Genomic DNA, 18,819 nt, shown 5'->3' with positions numbered 1-18,819 from the left:
AGCTGAGGTAACCTTCTCAGCATCTCTCAATTTTCACAAGAAGGAAGAAAGGCACTGGGTGATGAAGGGATGTGCCCGCTGTCAGCTGGCCAGCATGTGGGGCAGCAGGGCTGCCAGCCCAGGCAGAGTATCTGTCGAGCTCCTCTTCTTTCTACTGTTCCAACCATTTCAGGGCTGGCGGCTGCTCAGGTCTCGTGGACCCTTACCTGGGAAGTTTGCAAAGTTTGTTAGCCTCTCCATCTTTAAAAAAAAGTACTTGTTTTTAAAGTTATTATACAGTAAAATTGACTTCTTTTGGAGGATGGTACAGTTCTATGAATTTTAACTCATATAAATTTGTGCAGCCCTCACCACAATCAGGATACAAAGCTATTCCATCAACCCCCAAAAATCTCCCTGTATAGTCACACCCACCCCTCCCCACTAACCTCTGGCAACCACTAATCTGTTCTCTCTCCCTATAGTTTTGCCTTTTCTAGAATGTCATATAAGTGGAATCCTGTATACCTTTGACTGACTTCTTTCACCCAGCCTAACTCCTCCCCATCTTTATTTTTTTTCCTTTTTTGGAAAATTTCCTTCCACCCATACACCTGACTTGAGCATTAACACCTTTCAGATGATTATATGTTCACCACAAGCTTCCCGCTCTTAAGAAAACTGATAAAGTATCTTACTGTAAAGGGTTTTCCCCTGGAGTGAAGTTGCAGGCTCTGGGTGGTTCTGTGGTACTGGATTTTTGTTCTGTGCCTCCAGTATGTGCATAGGAAATGTGTGTTTGAATGATGGGGGAGCTGTGGAAACGCAGTGCCAAAAGGAGGTTTCATACCCTGTTCACCTAATCGTGTCACAGAAATCAGAAAAGGAAAATCTGTGTCAGTGAATTTCACTGTGTTGTCAATCCTCCAGATTGGGGGATCTGAGGAGTCAACCAACCTTGGATCAAAAATATTTGGAAAAAAATTGCATTGATACTGAACATGTACAGACTTTTTTTCCTTGTCACTGTTCCATGAAACAATACAGTGTAACAGCTATTTACATATTGTTTACATTCATTAGGTATTACAAGTAATCTAGAGATGATTCAATGTGTGGGTTATGCTGTGTGTCGGTTATATGATTTGATGTATGGGGTGTGCTGCGTGTCGGTTATATGTGCGGGAGAGGCGGGGGAGCGGGTGGCAGCCGCGGCGCGGTCACTGCGAGCCGAGCAGAGCCGCGCCGATCGCCATCCGGCCTCGGCACTGGCGCGCGATCCCGGCCGGCAGCGCGGCCCATGGAGCTCCAGAACGTCGTAGCGGACACGGTGCTCCTCAAGGCCCGGGAAGGTGGCGGTGGAAATTGCAAAGGCAAAAGCAAGAAATGGCGGCAGGTGCTCCAGTTCCCCCACATCAGCCAGTGCGAAGAGCTGCAGCTTAGTCTCCATCGTGACTATCACAGACTGTGCGAGCGGCAGCGCATTGGGCGCCTGCTGTTCTGAGAGTTCTGTGCCACCAGGCCGGAGCTGAGCCGCTGCATCGCCTTCCTGGATGGGATGGCCCAGTATGAAGTGACCCCGGATGAGAAGCGGAAGGCATGTGGGCGGCGGCTAATGCAGAATTTTCTGAGCCACAGGGGTCCTGACCTCATCCCTGAGGTCCCCGGGCAGCTGGTGACGAACTGCACCCAGCGGCTGGAGCAGGGGCCCTGCAAAGAACTCTCCCAGGAACTCACCCGGCGACCCACAAGTACCTGATCATGGCCCCTTTTGCCGACTACCTCGACAGCATCCACTTCAACCGTTTCCTGCAGTGGAAGTGGCTGGAAAGGCAGCCAGTGACCAAAAATACCTTCAGGCAGTACCGAGTCCTGGGCAAAGGTGGCTTTGGGGAGGTGTGCGCCTGCCAGGTGCGGGCCACGGGCAAGATGTACGCCTGCAAGAAGCTAGAGAAAAAGCGGATCAAGAAACAGAAAGGGGAGGCTACGGCGCTGAACGAGAAGCAGATCCTGGAGAAAGTGAACAGTAGGTTTATAGTGAGCTTGGCCTACACCTATGAGACCAAGGAGGCGCTGTGCCTGGTGCTGACGCTGATGAACGGGGGCGACCTCAAGTTCCACATCTACCACATGGGCCGGGCTGGCTTCCCCGAAGCGCGGGCTGTCTTCTACGTCCCGAGATCTGCTGCGGCCTGGAGGACCTGCACCGGGCACGCATCGTGTACAGGGACCTGAAGCCAGGAACATCTTGCTGGATGACCACCGCCACATCCTCATCTCCGACCTGGGACTGGCTGTGCACGTGCCCGAGGGCCAGACCATCAAAGGCCGTGTGGGCGCCGTGAGCTACGTGGATCCGGAGGTGGTGAAGAATGAACCGTACACGTTCAGCTCTGACTGGTGGGTGCTAGGCTGCCTCCTGTACGAGATGATTGCAGGCCTGTCGCCCTTCCAGCAGAGGAAGAAGATCAAGCGGGAGGAGGTGGAGGAGCTGGTGAAGGAGGTCCCCGAGGAGTATTCCGAGCGCTTTTCCCCGCAGGCCCGCTCACTCTGCTCACAGCTCCTCTGCAAGGACCCCGCTGAACGCCCGGGGTGTCGTGGGGGCAGTGCCTGCGAAGTGAAGGAGCACCCCCTCTTGAAGAAGCTGAACTTCAAGCGGGTGGGAGCCGGCATGCTGGAGCCGTCCTTCAAGCCTGACCCTCAGGCCATTTACTGCAAAGATGTTCTGGACATCGAACAGTTCTCTAGGGTCAAGGGCATGGAGCTGGAGCCTACCGACCAAGACTTCTACCAGAAGTTTGCCACAGGCAGCGTGCCCATCCCCTGGCAGAACAGGATGGTGGAGACTGAGTGCTTCCAGTAGCTGAATGTCTTTGGGCTGGATGGCTCAGTTCCCCCAGACCTGGACTGGAAGGGCCAGCCACCTGCATCCCCTAAAAAGGGACTGCTGCAGAGACTCTTCAGTCGCCAAAGGATTGCTGTGGAAACTGGGGCGACAGCGAGGAAGAGCTCCCTACCCGCCTCTAGCCCCCAGCCAGAGGCCCCCACGGGCGGTTGGTAGCAGCTACTCTGAGCACCTTTTACAGTTTTGCACAGCGGTCTTCCCCATTGTCCACTCAAGTTGTGGCCTGGGGAACACAGATGGAACTGTCCCCAGTGTCCCCCGCCCCTCAGCCCCTGGCCTGCCTGAGTTTGGCAGGGCCTGGGCCATCCCTGGGACAAAGGTGCATCCCTTCAGCTCTTCTCCGTGGAGCTCGGGGCTTTCTGTATTTATGTATTTGTACCAATGTACATAGAGGTCCCTGCTGGGCAACAAAGAGTTAAACACAAATCTATTTCTTGCCAGTAGCTGTCACACCTAACAGATTGGGATGAGATACCACTGCATTAGTGTGTGAATTTCCCCAGATGAAGGCAGCAGCAAAGCCCTTTAGAACAAGCCACAGAAGGACAGAAACAAATCAGGGAATGCACAGCTTCACACAAGATCCAGGGGCTTCTGACATGGGAGGAACACAAAATTTTTAACTAACCAAGGATGCAAACATTCCCCCAGCAAGAAATTGTTAGAAGTATCTTGGAGTGCATTTTGTGGCTGCTGTTACTGCTGCTGCTGTTTTGTATAATTGGGAAGGAAAAGAGAATAATTAGAGGTGAGATTTTCAGACACAGAATGCCCTAGTATTTATTGACTTTCCACTCTGAGGCAGGCACTGTGAGAAGCCCTTCCATATTTATTATTTCATTGCATATGTCATAATAACCCTGCATGGCAGGAATATTTACCCTTTTTCTCCGATGTGGATGCTGAGGCCCAGGTAGAAACCCAAAAATCTCTGGGACCTGGCATAGACCAGGTGCTCGGTAACAAGAGATTGGCAGAGCCTTGCCCAGGGTCACAAATCAAGAGGAGAGACTCAAATGCAGATCCTAAAACTCCAGACCACCCCTTTGCTCTCTCCCTACCTGCTTGCTCAGCGCAGGAGACTGGGAGGGCCCAGAGCCAGGATGGGGTTAGACTCATGGAAGAAAATTCCATGGGGGAAAAATGGTTTTTCCATGAGAATCTGCTCTCAAATAGCAGCCACACTTCTCCATACAGCCCAGAGACAGATCCTTCTAACATTCAAGCTAGTCTTAGGTCTTTTGGGGAGAGATTCAAAGATTCTGAATTAAAAAAAAAAAAAATTAGACCCCAGAACAGTAGAATACGATTCATGTCTGTTATGAATTACAATTAGGTCTTTATCGTGCAGCAAGGGGTCCCCAATGGTGCCTACATCCTTTCTGAAATTGATCTTATTGGGATAACAATGGCCAAAAAGGAAAACAAAAGCAAATAGTCACGCGTGTTTGGAAGATCTAGGACTGAGACATGCAAGTGTGGTGAGAAGGTTCACTGCTCTTGGAAATTTAATTGCTGGATGGAAACAGACATAGAAATCTGGATTCCAACCAGACTTGAGCTCCATGCTAGCATATCAGACTGCCTGCTGGGATCCCTATGTGGATGTCCCAAAGGCAGATAAAACTCAACATGCCTAAAAGCAAATGAATTGTTTCATGCTGCACCAGGCTCACCACCACAAAAGGGGAAATCAGCTGCATTCTTGACTTTAGTTGGTGACATCAGCATCCCCCTAAGCCTCTCAAACGAGACACTTGGGATTCTCCCTCGGTTTTCACTCTTCCTTATTCCTCCTGCCAATGTGCTGTTCAGTTCTCCTCTTCCTACCATCACTGTCCCTTTGTATCTATCTTCTACCTATCTTTATACATCGACCCTTAACCGGTCTCTCTGATTGCAATCTCACTCTCCTCTACCCATCACTGGTTTCAGAGAGACTTTTCTAAAATCCAAATTTGACCTTGGCACTCCCTGCTTACCACCTTCAATCACCCACCAGCATTGATGATTTTAAAGCCCAAACCCTTTAGCATCATATGAAAACCACATAATTTTCAGAGATGAATGCATTGTGCCTGCCTCAGAAGTACATGCAGTCTTGTTAACTAAGCACTGTTGTGATGGTTCATTTTACATGTAAACTTGGCAAAGTCATGTGTGTTCATTTGCTGTGGCTGCCACACAAAATACCACAGATTCGGTGGCTTAAACAACAGAAATTTATTTTCTCACAGTTCTGGAGGCTGGAAGTCCAAGATCAAGGTGCTGGCAGGGTTGGTGTCTCCAAAGCCCTCTCTCCTGGGCTTGCCACCTTCTTGCTTCCCCTTCCATCATATGGTTGTCCTTTTGTGCACATGCATCCCAGTGCCTCTGTGTGTATCCTAATCATTTTTTCTTTTTTCTTTTTTTTTTGAGACAGAGTTTTGCTCTGTTGCCCAGGCTGGAGTGCAGTGGAGTGATCTCTGCTCACTGCAAGCTCCGCCTCCCAGGTTCACACCATTCTCCCACCTCAGCCTCCCGAGTAGCTGGGACTACAGGTGCCCGCCACCAGGCCAGCTAATTTTTTTGTATTTTTAGTAGAGACGGGGTTTCACAGTGTTAGCCAGGATGGTCTTGATCTCCTGACCTCGTGATCCGCCCGCCTCGGCCTCTCAAAGTGCTGGGATTACAGGCATGAGCCACTATGCCCTGCCTAATCTTTTTTTCTTGTAAGGACACAAGTCAGCTTGGATTTGGGCCCACCCTAAAAGCCTCATTTTAACTTAATTCTTTTGTTTGTTTGTTTGTTTTGAGACAGAGTCTCACTCTGTCTTTCGCCAGGCTGGAGTACAATGGAGCGATCTCAGCTCACTGCAACCTCCGCCTCCCCAGTTCAAGTGATTCTCCTGCCTCAGCCTCCGAGTAGGTGGGATTACAGGCACGCGCCACCATGCCCAGCTAATTTTTTGTGTCTTTTAGTAGAGATGAGGTTTCACCATTTTGGCCAGGATGGTCTCAATCTCTTGACCTCGTGATCTGCCCACCTCAGCCTCCCAAAGTGCTGGGATTACAGGCGTGAGCCACCGCAGCTGGCCCACTTAATTCTTCTTTTACAACCCTATCTCCAAATGCAGTCATATTCTGAGTTATCAGGGTTTCAGGCTTCAACATTTGAATTTGGGGGAGACAAAACTTAGTCCATAACAGCCATGGCAACCAGATTTTGCTCAATCACGAATCTAGATGTTGCTGTGAAGTTTTTTTTATGTGATTAACATTTAAATCAGTAAACTTTGAGTAAAGCAAATGACCCTTCATAATGTGGGTGGGCCTCATTCAATCAGTAAAAGGCTTTAAGAGAAAAGGCTGAAGTCCCCTGAAGAAGTGGGAATTCTGCCTCCAAATTGCCTTCAGACTTGAGCTGCAACATCAGCTCTTCTGTGGGTCTGCAGGTTTTGAACTTGCCAGCCCCACAATCACATGATCCACTTTATTAACTCTCTGTGTGTGTGTGTGTGTGTGTGTGTGTATACATAGCATATGCATAACATATACATACATAAACATATGTATTTCCTGTTGGTCCTGCTTCTTTGGCTAGCCTTGACTAACAGAACCATCAGACCCAGGCTACTCCATCCTGCGGCTCCACAATCCATAATATGTTACCTCTGGGTCAGAGCTGGCTGCTTGGGCACCAGACATGGTAGCACCATTCCAGACAGCTGGAGAGGGGAAGGGACCTAAAAAGACACATTCCCTTATTTTAGGGACACTTCCTGGAAGTAGAACATGACCATCCCATTGGCCAGAACTTAGTCACATCTAGTTGCAAGGGAATTGGGAACATAGTCATGATTCCAGAAGCCATGCGCCCAGCTAAAAATCAGGAGGTTTTATATCATGGTAGAAAGGGGGAACGGACATGGCGCTACACCAGGAGACAGTATCTGCTACAAATACCTAACGAAGGGCGCTGGCAATGAGCATTTTAGAGGTTAAGGGGAGTTTTAATGCGGGCAGGGTCTGGGCAGAGAGGGCTGCACAGTGCAAGGGGACCGGGAATGACTTTGAAGGAAGGGCTATTCCGCCCAATTACGAGAACACGTGAGCACCCTTGCCCCAGAGTGAGCATCAACACCGTGATCACGGTTATCACGTGGGAGGTCTGCCCAGGATCCAGGCAGTGAGGCTGCCCCGGAGGCAGGCTCGCTCCGCCACAGGCGCGCGGGCAACAGCAGCGGAGCCGAGAATGGCGAGGCCAGCGGGCGACCAGGCCCCCGGCCAAGGGCACGCGACCCCCTGCGCTTCCCGAGTGCTCCCCCGAAGCCTGGTACGCGTGGGCACCGGCGCACGGCGGTGCCCGGGAAACGCAGCCATCGCCTCAGGGCAGCCAATCACCGATGCGGTAATGCCCCAACGCGGCGTTTCATTGGCCAGCTCTCTTTCAGGCTCCAACTATTTATTAGATTTTTTTTTAAGGAATTGCAAATAGGCCTAAACAAAATCCGGATGAGAGGGAAGGGATGCCTGAACACAGATGGGTGGGAGAACACGCCCCGAGGTGCTGCTTTGGCAGAGAAGCCCTGTCTGCGAGCCCCGAGGCGGAGATGGCTCCCCAAGCCCGATGCAGGCAAGAGAGCCCGCCCCTCCCTGTCCCGCACCTGCTGAACTTTGGGGTCAGCAGAGAAATGTCCCCCGCTGTTAATGTTTTGTTTTTACTGTTTTGCAATTCACATTTCGTGCTGCAGGGTGTACTGTGAAGCTACAACAGGGACAGATAGGTTTGTAGGAAGCGGCATTTCCCAAAAGCCAACCTCTGAACCTTTTATTCCCGGAGCACATCACAGGTCCAGCGTTCCACAGAACACACCCTAGAAAAACGCTCCTGTGGAGGATCCGTCCTGCCAGGATCCCCAGCTGGTCAGGAATGCTCGGAGGGCCTCCTCACTCGGGCTGTTCTCCCTCCCACACATTCACCTGAGGGGACAGGCTCTGGTTAGTTAGAAAATTGTGACATAGCAAGGTATGAGCAGCAGCCCCTTGTCACCTTAGGTTCCAACTGAGGGTGGGAGGTGGGAGGTGGGGTTGGGCGGTTTGGGGATGGGAAACCTGGCTCTGCCTCCCTTCCTCCCGTTTGCACCACAGAGCTGGATCCCAGGTGGCCAGATCCCCTGCAACCGACAATGACTGAGGACCTTCTCAGCGCCGGCTCCTTCTCAGCGCCGCCTCCTTCTCAACGCCAGCTCCTTCTCAGCGCCAGCTCTTTAGGTGCTGGAGACATATTTTGCCCTGAAGGTGCTCCCTGGGAGGACTAAGAAACAGAGAAAGAAGCAGGTCATTGCAATACAGTGTGCTGGGTACAAGAGTCGAGGTGTAATGTCAGATATAAGAGTGACTCCAGGGAATGATCTTGTTTGGGGGAGATGGGCAAACAGGAGAAGCTGTGGCAGAAGGGGATCAGAGAGGATAAAGACAAAGGTATGTGTTCGAGATTGTCAAATGAAAGCCACGCACAGTCCAGGGGCTTCAGGAATATTCTCATCTCAGGGAATCGGATCTGGAATCTGGGAATCAGGCTCTTGTTCTCCTGGGATAAGAGCGAGCCTGGGAGTAAAATGAATCCCCAGTGCTCCTGGAGAGGCTTGGGAATCCTGGGCTGGTGCAGGCCCTCCCTACTATTAATACTGCAGCTCCCAGATTCTGCTTGAAACCATAGAGAGAGCTTTGGTCAGAGGCCAGCAATCCCCTCAGACCCAAGCAGGAGTAGGCAAAATGCATGGTGGTGGCCCAGGAGCCTGGGGTGTCAGTGGTGCGGCAGTGTCTTTGTAGTGGTGGCACAGGGCTGAAGTGGTAAGAGGCTGGGAACAAGATGAAGCAGACAAGGTGAAAGGGGATGAAACAGGAGGAAAAGAGAGAAGGAGAGGGCAGTTTGCTGCAGTCCCAGCGCCCTGGGGATCAGTAACTTTGCATTCTGGCCCTAGCCCCACTTATTACTGCCTGTGTGACGTTGGGCCAGTCATCTGTGCTCTGGGCTAGCTCCCTTAGCTATAGAATGAGGTGCAGAGAGAAGCTGTGATCTCTACAGCCCCCTCTTCCTCAAGTGGCATGAACATTCTCTTTTCTGGAAGGTCCCTTACCAACTGCAGTGGCAACCACTGTGAAGAGCAGTGGGCAGGTTGGTGCAGATGGCAGTGGTGCTGATGAGGGGTTGAGGGTGCTGGCACCCCAGGATAACTCAAAAGTGGTGCAGGCTGAAGCCCTTCCTCCCTCCTTCCTTCTACTTCCTGCCTGCCGAGCCCCCCAGGACCCAGCAGCTAATGTAATCGTCTCCTTGAATGCCCCATAATGGCCCTGCAGCAGTTTCTGCAGGCACCGCCTCTGTGCAGGCAGCAGTCTGTGAATTCAGAGGAAAATGAGCTCCCTGCTCTCGGGAAGGTGAAGTCAGGCTCCGAAGTCAACCTAGGACAGCGGCAGGGCTGCAGTTCCCTCTGGACAAGGGGCCTGTGCAGCAGACCCCACCAGGTACCTTTCCCTACAGAACCTACCAGAAGCACAAGGTCCTTTGCTCCTTATTTGATAAGGTGTCCTCTCTCGTGGTTGATTTCAAACTGTGTTGAGCTAAGAACCCTTTCTTTAAATGAAAGGTGTTATGGAAGCCTAAACAACACATTATTCAATAATGATTTCTTGAAATAAGTGTGTCAAATACAGTGTTGAGAACTGGGTACCCGGTGGTAGCCCAAACAGACTTTATCTCTGCCTTCATAGAGCTTGGTTTAGTAGGCAAATCCAGCCATAAATGAGTAAATATTTACTAACTCTTCATTGTGATCAGTGTCATGAAGGAAAAAAATGTGGGATGGCCTTTAGGTTGCATTATTAGGAACGATTTCCAGGTCAGGAAGTGATGCTTCTGCACCCAGCAGTACCTGTCAGTGTGAAATCTGGGGCGGAGACCAGGTCAGAGCTTTGGATGGCTGATGACACCCAGGAGGAAGAGGCAGCCTCTACACGCAGGTAGGACAGTGAGCCCCTGCCTTGTGGTCTGTGCTGGGCTTCCCCACAATGCAAGCCAAGGCATCAGCTCCCACCCACACCCCAAGGGACCTGCAGGAAACCAGGCTGCATTTCAGCAACAAGCCGAAAGCATAGAGCTTTACACACAATCTAAATACATCAACCATTTGAAGATGCTAAACTCTATACAAGAGCATCACCAAACTCCACAAAAGAAAAAACTTATAACTGAGGAAACCGAGCTAATAGTCAAATCAGAACAGAAACTTAAAATCTGTATACTTCGTATTTTGGAGAGATGTGGGTGGGTATCTATATGTCAAATGAGAGGAGATGATTACAATCAAGAGCTGGCAATTATGAAAAGAAACAGTGAAATTCCTGGAAGTGAAAAATGTCAGTATTCAAAAATCTTTCTGGCTATAGTGAGGAGAATGAATTGCAAGGAGGTAAGACACATTTTAGCTGGGTAAGAGATGATCGTGGCTTTGGCTAGGGTGGAGGCAGAGGAAAGGGAAAAGAGTAGATAGATTCAGAATACAATTTGAAGAGTCAGCAGGACTTGCTAACCTCTTCAGCATTTGAGTGTGAGGATGAGGCAGAGGGAGCCCTCAGGGATGATGTCTGGAATAAACACAGAGCTGCCCCGGTTAAAGATGCTCGGGGATTATAATGCAGGGCCCCTGCAGAGACTGCAAAGGCCTCTTTACCCCTTTCCCTGCATCAAAATAAGGTAGCCCTGCCATGATACAATCCTCAAACTGCACCCTTCTTTCTCCTCATCCTATCCTTACCAGACACCCAGAGGGTTTGAAAGCAATAGCCAAGCTGCATCCAGCACTGAAGGACCACTCTATTCCTCCCTGATGTCTTCAGGGAGAGTCTGGCTGGTGAGGGAGAGAAATGTTGCTGTTACAAGTTGGGTTCCCTTGAAAGCAGACCCTAAGATGGAGTTTTTGTGCAGAATGCCGATTAAGGGGTCAACACCTCTGTAAAGAGGAGGAAGCAGTATGCAGAAACAGAAACTGAGCCAAGGTCAAAGACAACCTTGGTCAGTCCCACAGGGGCAGGGCTTGGGAGCTCAAATGGCCCTTCAGAGTTGTTTTAAGTTGGTCTGAGATGGCCAGATCTTTATGTGTCCACATCAATCAGTTGTTAGATTTGGGTGCCATGGGCAGGGGTGTGACATCAGTAAGGCTGCTCTCTGCAGCCCAGGCATCCTCTGTGTGCTAGCAGCACTCTGCACCGCTGGGACTGCAAGTCCTTATTGAGGGGGATCTAGGTGGCACTTTACAGTGTTCGCCATAGTGCCCAAGGCCAAAGTAGCCTCTCAAGTGGCTTGAGGTACAGCCTTGTACATACCACGTTGTACCTTGTATGTACCTGGTCTGAGGTTATTCCTGAACATTATTGGGGAAAATCAGAAGTTCAGAAGCAAGGACAGACCTAATTAAAACCAAAGAGACTATATATTAAGGTAGAAGAGTAAGGAATGGCTTTATATTAATACATAGCATAAAGCTGAAAACATGTCACCTGTGGCAGACTGCATCATCTAAGAAGAATGTCTAGAAACATATATTCTGCAGTTCAGATTTTACCAGTTCACAACATAAATATCCTGTTGAGAAAAGCAAGTCTCACTCAGTTGATAAATATAACCCTCTCTGCTGCTTTCATTTCAGTTTCGAGATGACCAGGCTGGCAGTTGGCTGAGCCAGTCTCTTAGAACCCTTTGAAGCACTGGATGCAGGCTGATGAGCTGCCATAAACATCTTTGAGTCCCCACACTGCTCAGGAACTGCATTTCATACCAAAGCCTACCTGTGTGATCCTTTAATTTGTGAATGTAAAAACTGAGGTGGGAGGCAAATACTGATGTTCTCAAAGACCCGTCTCAGCTATTCCGTTCAAACAGGGCCCAGAATCTTCAAAATTCTGCTTCTTCAGCTTACCTCCTCTCTCAGGCTGGTTCCCCAGAAGCATCCCAGAGATGCGGATTTGTGAGAAAGTGATGTGTTGGGCAGTGTCCCCTGCAGGGAAGTGAGGATGCAAGACAGTGAGAAGGAAGCCAAGCAAGGGTGCAATGTCAAGCAAGGTCCCATGCTTGCCGGGAGCCTGGCTTCTCCCACAGCGGAGATTTGGAGACTGAGAGCCCCTCCCTCCATTGGTCAAAGGCCATCTCAGAGGAATGCATGTTTCTAGATGCCCCCCCACTCTCTCTGTACACAGGCAAAGGAGACTCCGGAAGCATGAGGGCAGCCCCCTCACAAGGAAGCGTGGGTTCTGGATACCGGGAGTTAAAGCAAACATGGAGCCAAGGGGCATGAAAATGGGAAAGGGACCCAAGGAAATAGAGTAGTGCATCCACCATGAGTAAGTGCCACAGTCACTGGGTCAGCACCTGCTGTGTCCAACACCATGCTAAGTATCGTGGAGAGGAGAGAAGTTACTAGACTTCCCTGTTCTCATCTTTATGAACTATTGTCTCTTCCCTAGACACCTCAAACTGGGATTTAAGGTACATAAGCTCTCAGAAATGGCTTCCTGGAATGATGGCCATGAACATCAATGAACTGTTAGGGTCCATAGTTACATCTGGAAAATGACTGCCGTTTCAATACACGATATTAGTTACAATAACAGCAACAGCCATAATAATAATGCGGCAGAGTCTAGCTTGATGCTCATCACGTCTCTACCTGGGCACATAGCAAAGTTTTCTATTCCAGCTCCCACCCTGGATCTCGGGTCCTAGTTCTCAACAATGAAATGCTTCCAAGTCAAGTTAAAGCAGCCACAACTTTCCAACGAAAACCTACAGATCCTGTGTTGAAGACAGTGGCACCTTAAAATACAAGGGCCGTATCCTTGAGTCCTCAGGTCACCAGAAAGGCACCCGATCATGACCATCGACACTAGACTCTGTGTTAGTGAGAAACAAACTTGTGTTAAGCCATTATGATTTTAAAGTTGTTAGCAGTTAGCTTGCTCCAATAGGATGAACACTAACAAACATAGCGGTAACAACCTGCTGGGTAGTATCATTATTCTCACTTTGTTGGTGAGGAACTTGAGGCTCAAAATGGTCAGAAAGCTAGCAGATGGCAGAGCTGGTATTTCAAGTCTGTTTTTTAATCCCTATCTTGCACTCCTTGGTCACGTAAACCTTGTGTGAATATGTTTGATGCTTTAATGGAGCAAAGAGGAGAAAATTAAAATACCGAGTTTCTTGGGTGGGATATGGAGTGAGGAAGAACACAAAACAGAAAGGCTCCACGCATCAGAAGCCAAGCTTTGGGCACTCCACAATTTTGCTAAAGACTTCCCTGCCTGCTCACATCTGGTCTGTTCCCCAGTATCCTCACTGTATTGAAGTTGTTTCTTTGTCACATTTTGCTCATTTTTCTGGTGTGATTCTATCAACTACTTGCTACCAAGCAGAAGAAATGAGGTGATCAAAGGGGCATCCCCCAAATCCCCAAGGCTGTGCCCCTCAAGTTCAAGAAGAGAAAGCAGAGAACTCTTGTTTAACATGGACGTGTTAGTCGCCGTCCCCTCTGCCATCTTCCTACTTCCTTGTTTATAGAACTCTGATTTTGTTCATCTCATTCCAAGTTACCAGGTCTTTTAGGGAAGGCTAGGCTTCCCTCTTACCCAGGACTGAGAGTTCATGGTTGAAGCTGGATAGGATGGAGTGATTTCCCCTGCTAAACAATTGGTTCAGGCATGTCATGCAATTTGGGCCAATGGAGCTAAAAGTGAAATCTGCTGATGGGGCTTCTGGGAAGGTTTTTCTTGGGAAAAAAAAAAAAAAAAAGCCACATGATAAGAATGTTTGCTTTTCTGCCACTGGACTTGGGCTCTGTGTGTTGTTCCTGAAACCAAAGCATCTTGGGTCTATTAAGACAGCAGCCTATGAGGATAAACCAGAACACTGGGGATGGCAGAGTAGAAAAATAGAAATAACCTGGATCTTTAAGACACTAGTGAGCTGGTGAATTAATCAACCGTGGAACTGCCATCCCCCCGGACTTCTTATTATGTGAGATAACAAACCATCTAATTGTTCCAATTATGATGAATTAGGGTTTCTATTACTTGCAGCCAAATGCATTCCAAATGACTCAACTGATATTTTGTTCCATGTTCTGTGAGAAGAGCAGAGAAAGCTTCTGACTACCACAACCCCTTTCTTAGTGGCTCAGTCAGCTTTCTAAGTAGATTCTTAGTTTACATTCTTTCCCACTTCTGTTACTCATGATTCCACTAATCTTAAACCCCACATGTTAGAGAAAGTCTCTGCTGAATTCCAGCATAACAAATTCTTGCTTTTACCCTCCTCCCCTCATTGGCCACCTGCCTGTTCTTATGGTTGTAAGCAGGAGAAAGATGTTGAAAACCATGAGTCCTGACAGTGCTTAGTCAAGGGATGGCAAATGTTTTCTTGGGTTTCCAGATGTGAGTAATTGAAAAGAAAAAGGGGGAAAAGTCTCATTTTTACTAGCATTAATTAATTCACACAAGGTCACATTTTACATCATTTTAATTAACTTTCATTGAATTCATGTTCAAAATGAGAGGCAAAAAAATGTTCACTAATATAAGTCATGAGGACCCTAGGAATAATAGCATTGCGTAGGAAATTGGAAATGTTTTCCTTCTCATCGGATGAATGGTGGGGTTTGTGAATTCCTAACTTTTCTCCCATATATCCCCCTCACAGATGATAGGAAGAAATAGACTTGAAGGCATTAACTCTTTCTGGAAGCCTTTCCCAATACTTCTCACCCCTGCCTGTCTTCCTCCTCAGCCACTGGTTAAGTCCCCCATTCCTGTTAATGCCCTGAAAACTTCCATCTCACAGCCACTACATTATCTTAAAATTCACTATTTACTTCTTCATTTCCCCCACAATACTGTGAGCTCCCTGAGGGGAAGACCTTCTGCTATTTATTTATCTTCTAGCATGATACCTGGCATATATTAGGTGCTTAAGTTTATTGAATGAATGAAAGCCAAGAAAACTTTTCCTTGGTTTCATTTTAATTTCACTAAGGATACTTATGTTTATATTGCTATATTACATCGTGTAAAATGGAAATTAAAAGGAGAAATTAATAGTAGCACCAAAGGGCTGCATATGGCAGGGTAGGTGACGGAACACAGCTGGTGGCTGGGCCACTCTCTGAAATGTGGACTTAGGATTTGAGGGCTAGTCCTTGTGCCTCACACCTAGGATAACAGAGGAGTCTTAAAGTATGCCTGGTAGCACATCTACACTCTTCTGGGTGGCTTCCAGAGATACTTTTGTTCCATGTTTTGGCTTTTACGACTGTCCCCAAATTAAGCAAAGGCATTTTTCTTAGCTGAGCTAACAATGATTCTCTAGATACATGCTCATCTAACTTGTAAATCCCCCGCCACTCATTTATTATTTCTCAGCAATCCCCTGTCAGATGAAATTTCATCCCACTAGTGCTTGTTGAGCACATTGATGTGCCCAGTTATGAAACAAGCCCAATTGTGGAACTGTAAGTGCTTTCTTGATTGGCCCATTTATCTCTTTCCTCATGGTCCACCAGGCACTTAACTCACTGTCCTCCTTGTTCCAACACACCATATGGAATGACCTTGCCCACCCCCATTTGCCACACCACCATGAAATAAACTGGAGGAAAAAGCAGTAGTCTTAGCATCTTTCGAGAGGAAGCTTTCTATCCGGGAACATTTGAGGCTGATTTTCCCCATGCTTAGATTTACCTCACTGTTGAAATTCATAAGTATGTATACAGTGACCTGCTTCTAAGAAAACCCGGTATTCAGATTTCTAAATGTAGACCCAAACGTTATTCAAACCACAAAAAGTTCTCCAATTTCAAAGGAATTGTCCTCCTAGAACTCTTACAAATCAACAAGAATAAGATTGATACTCAAATAGAAAAATGCACAAAATATTTGGATAGGCATTTTCTTTACAAGGGATCTAACCTTTAAATGGCCAATAAACATAGAATATGCTACATTTCATTATTCATCAGGAAAATGCAAGTAAAAGACATAATCTAATACCAATAGACCCCCACCATAATAGTTAAAATGGAAAACAGGAAATAGTAAGTGTTGTCAAGGATGTGGAGCAACTGGAACTCCTACACACTGCTGTCAAGAGGCTGAATTGGTACAACTGCTGTAGAAACCTATTTGACAGTATCTGTACAATTGAGTATGCACATAACCTTGACTCAGAGACTCCACTCTTAGGCATATGCCCAACAGAAATGCACATGTACATTCACCAAAACACATGTACTAGGATATGCATAGCAGCACTATTTGTTATAGAATAAAACTGGTTCTATGAATGCTAATTAACAGTAGGATGGATATCAAGAAATGGTGATATAGTCACACAATGGAATATTTTACAGCAATAAGCACAAATTTACAACTACATAGAACACCATGGATGAAATTTACAAACACCAAGTTTAGCCAAAGAAGACAGACTTTTACAAAAGAGTATAAACTATATGAATCCTTTTAAACAAAGTAAAACCTGGCAAAATTAATCTATATTCTTAGAAGCCACGATAGTGGTTATCCTGAGGGGGTAAATGACTGGAGGAAATGTAGGGGTTTAGATAATGTTCTGTTTCTTGATCTAGACTGGTTACATAGGTGTGTTCAGTTGGTGCACGTTTGGGCACGTGCATTATAGATCAACAAAAGGCGTTTTTTTAAAAAATATGTAATTCAATTTACAAAATGCCCATGCCATGTGGAACTTTCTAGAAACATATTTGCTGTCCAGAATGAAATGTAGCACCTATGTTCAAATGGATTGGGTATTGTCCCTCCCACTATTTTCACTAGTTTATTAATTCTGGAAGGACAGGGAGTTGAGTTAGGCATTAGGGAACAATTCGTGTATGCATGACATTGGATCCTGCATTTTGGAGTGTTATTTCTAATTGCTCCATGTCCACGCACTCAAATTGAGAACCAGAGGACAAGGAACATTTTACGTTTTCCTGCATCTCCAAGCCACCCCTTTCTCAGTGCCCAACTGACCAAAGGATTCTTCAAAGGAACACAGTGCTTGGCTGGAGAGAAGGATTCCTTAGTCCTCTAACTCAGTCATGGAAAAAGCTCTAAGGCAGGTTCCCTGTCCCTTATAAAGAGAGCATTTATTACATCCTGGGAGCTCATGGGAAGCATCTCAGTTCACCCCCACACACTCTGTAACAACCTAGGCCCGTTTTACTGAGGAGAAAACTGGGAGGCATTCCCCAAAGGGCCACATCCCTGGGAAGTGATGAGTCGGCACCAGGAGCCGGCCAGCCTCCACTGGCACACATACTGCCCAGCATTTCCTGGAGAGGGCCTCCCCTGCGATTTTAATGTTCAAAAGTGGCTGCCTTTCTTCTGCAAGTAACCACCTGGGCTGCTGCTGTCCTTAGCCAGCCACCAGTGGGTAGCTCTGATGCCCCCTCCTCCATCCTAGAGCCTGAGATAATCTATCAGGACTCACTTGGTGGTGGTGCTGGCTCTCCCTAGATCCCGGTGGAGCTCAAGACAGCCTCACCGGACTCTGAATCTGCCTGCTCTTTCTCTGCCAGGAAAGAAGGGAAGCCCCTGCAGCTTTGCTGGCTTTGCCCAGAAGCCGCCCTGATCAGCATCTGCGAGGATCTGCTCAGGGCACGCAGCCCCTGCAGACACTCTCGGGGCTGCCCTGGTTAAAGACGGTGGCTGGCCTCCTGAATTTCCCCCAGGCAGCTTGGTTGCAGGCTCCGCATCACAGCCCAGCTGGTCATAGCTCTCCATCTATTGATCACACCCGCGTAGCACTGCAGACATAATGCTGCTCAGTCATGTTCTGAAGGCACAGTGCTACCCGGGGATGTGATTACAGCTCAGCTTGGTGAAATGAGCGGCTGGCCCCGAGCTCAGCCCGGCAGCCTTGTTTCTTCCAGGCCTGCTCAGCCCCAGCGGTAGCAAGCTTGTCCTGTGCCCAGTGCTCTGCTGTAGTCATGGAAATCAGTAAGGACAGCCTCACAGGTGGTGTCTAAATTGGCATGTTGTAGGTAAGGATGGGAAGAAAGTAAGTCACTGTGCCCAGGGTCCCCAGTCCCCAGACCCTGATGTTTAGCCAACCTCCAGTGACAAATTTCTGCACTATCTGCTTCCCTGGGTCTGGGGAAGAGAAACTGCTGCATGATCTCAGCAAGAGTCGCAGAGTTTCAGTTTGGCTGGAACCTTCCAGGTCATCTGGTTGGTGTCATTTATCAATGAGGAGACAAGCCCAGAGAAGTTAAGTGACTTGTCCAAGGTCACACAGCTGTGTAAGTCAAAGTATGAAGGGAATCCAGGCTTCCTAATGCAACAGCCCCACACACATGACATTTCAGTTTTCTTTGAAATCAAGGAATCCCTCTAAGCCCTGGATGGATGACTACAGGTTGTGGTTTCAAGAGTGTCTGCTGATCTGTTTCCACAGGGAAGGCTGGAGAGATCTGTGAAAGGACCCTTCAAGGATGATGAATTCTAAAGGATTGAACACTCTAGTTGCTAGCAGAAGTTCACTTGCAGAAAAGTAGAGCAGAAACTCAGCTTCTGTTTGGGCAGCAGTAGCGGGGAGGCGAGGGGACACTTTTCTAGTAGTGTCCTGAAGAGCTGCGCTGGTTGGTGGCTGACTACCACCAGGTGTCAGGACTCCCAAGGCCCTTCCAGGGGAGGGGCAGAAATTGCTGGCTTCTCCTGGCATCTCTGACAGCAGCAGTGGTGTTCAGCTCATCTCCCTGCTTTGCTCAGTGTATCATTGGAACCTGAGAAAATCTGTCATCTCTCCTGGATGCTTGGCATGTGGAACAACTGAGGCAGTGACAGCAGGCGTCACATCTGTAAGGAGCCACAGTGCAGCCTCTGTGGAC

At 48.1% G+C, this 18,819-nt stretch overlaps 1 pseudogene; it reads left to right on the top strand.

Annotated features, from left to right (window-relative positions):
- Positions 1-1,279: 1,279 nt before the first annotated feature.
- LOC100600307 lies at positions 1,280-3,040 on the top strand (annotated as a pseudogene).
- The last annotated feature ends 15,779 nt before the right edge of the window (positions 3,041-18,819 follow it).

The sequence above is a fragment of the Nomascus leucogenys genome, chromosome 5 (genome assembly GCF_006542625.1).
Source record: "Nomascus leucogenys isolate Asia chromosome 5, Asia_NLE_v1, whole genome shotgun sequence".
NCBI lineage: Eukaryota > Metazoa > Chordata > Mammalia > Primates > Hylobatidae > Nomascus > Nomascus leucogenys.
This window is presented reverse-complemented; position numbering and strand designations above follow the sequence as displayed.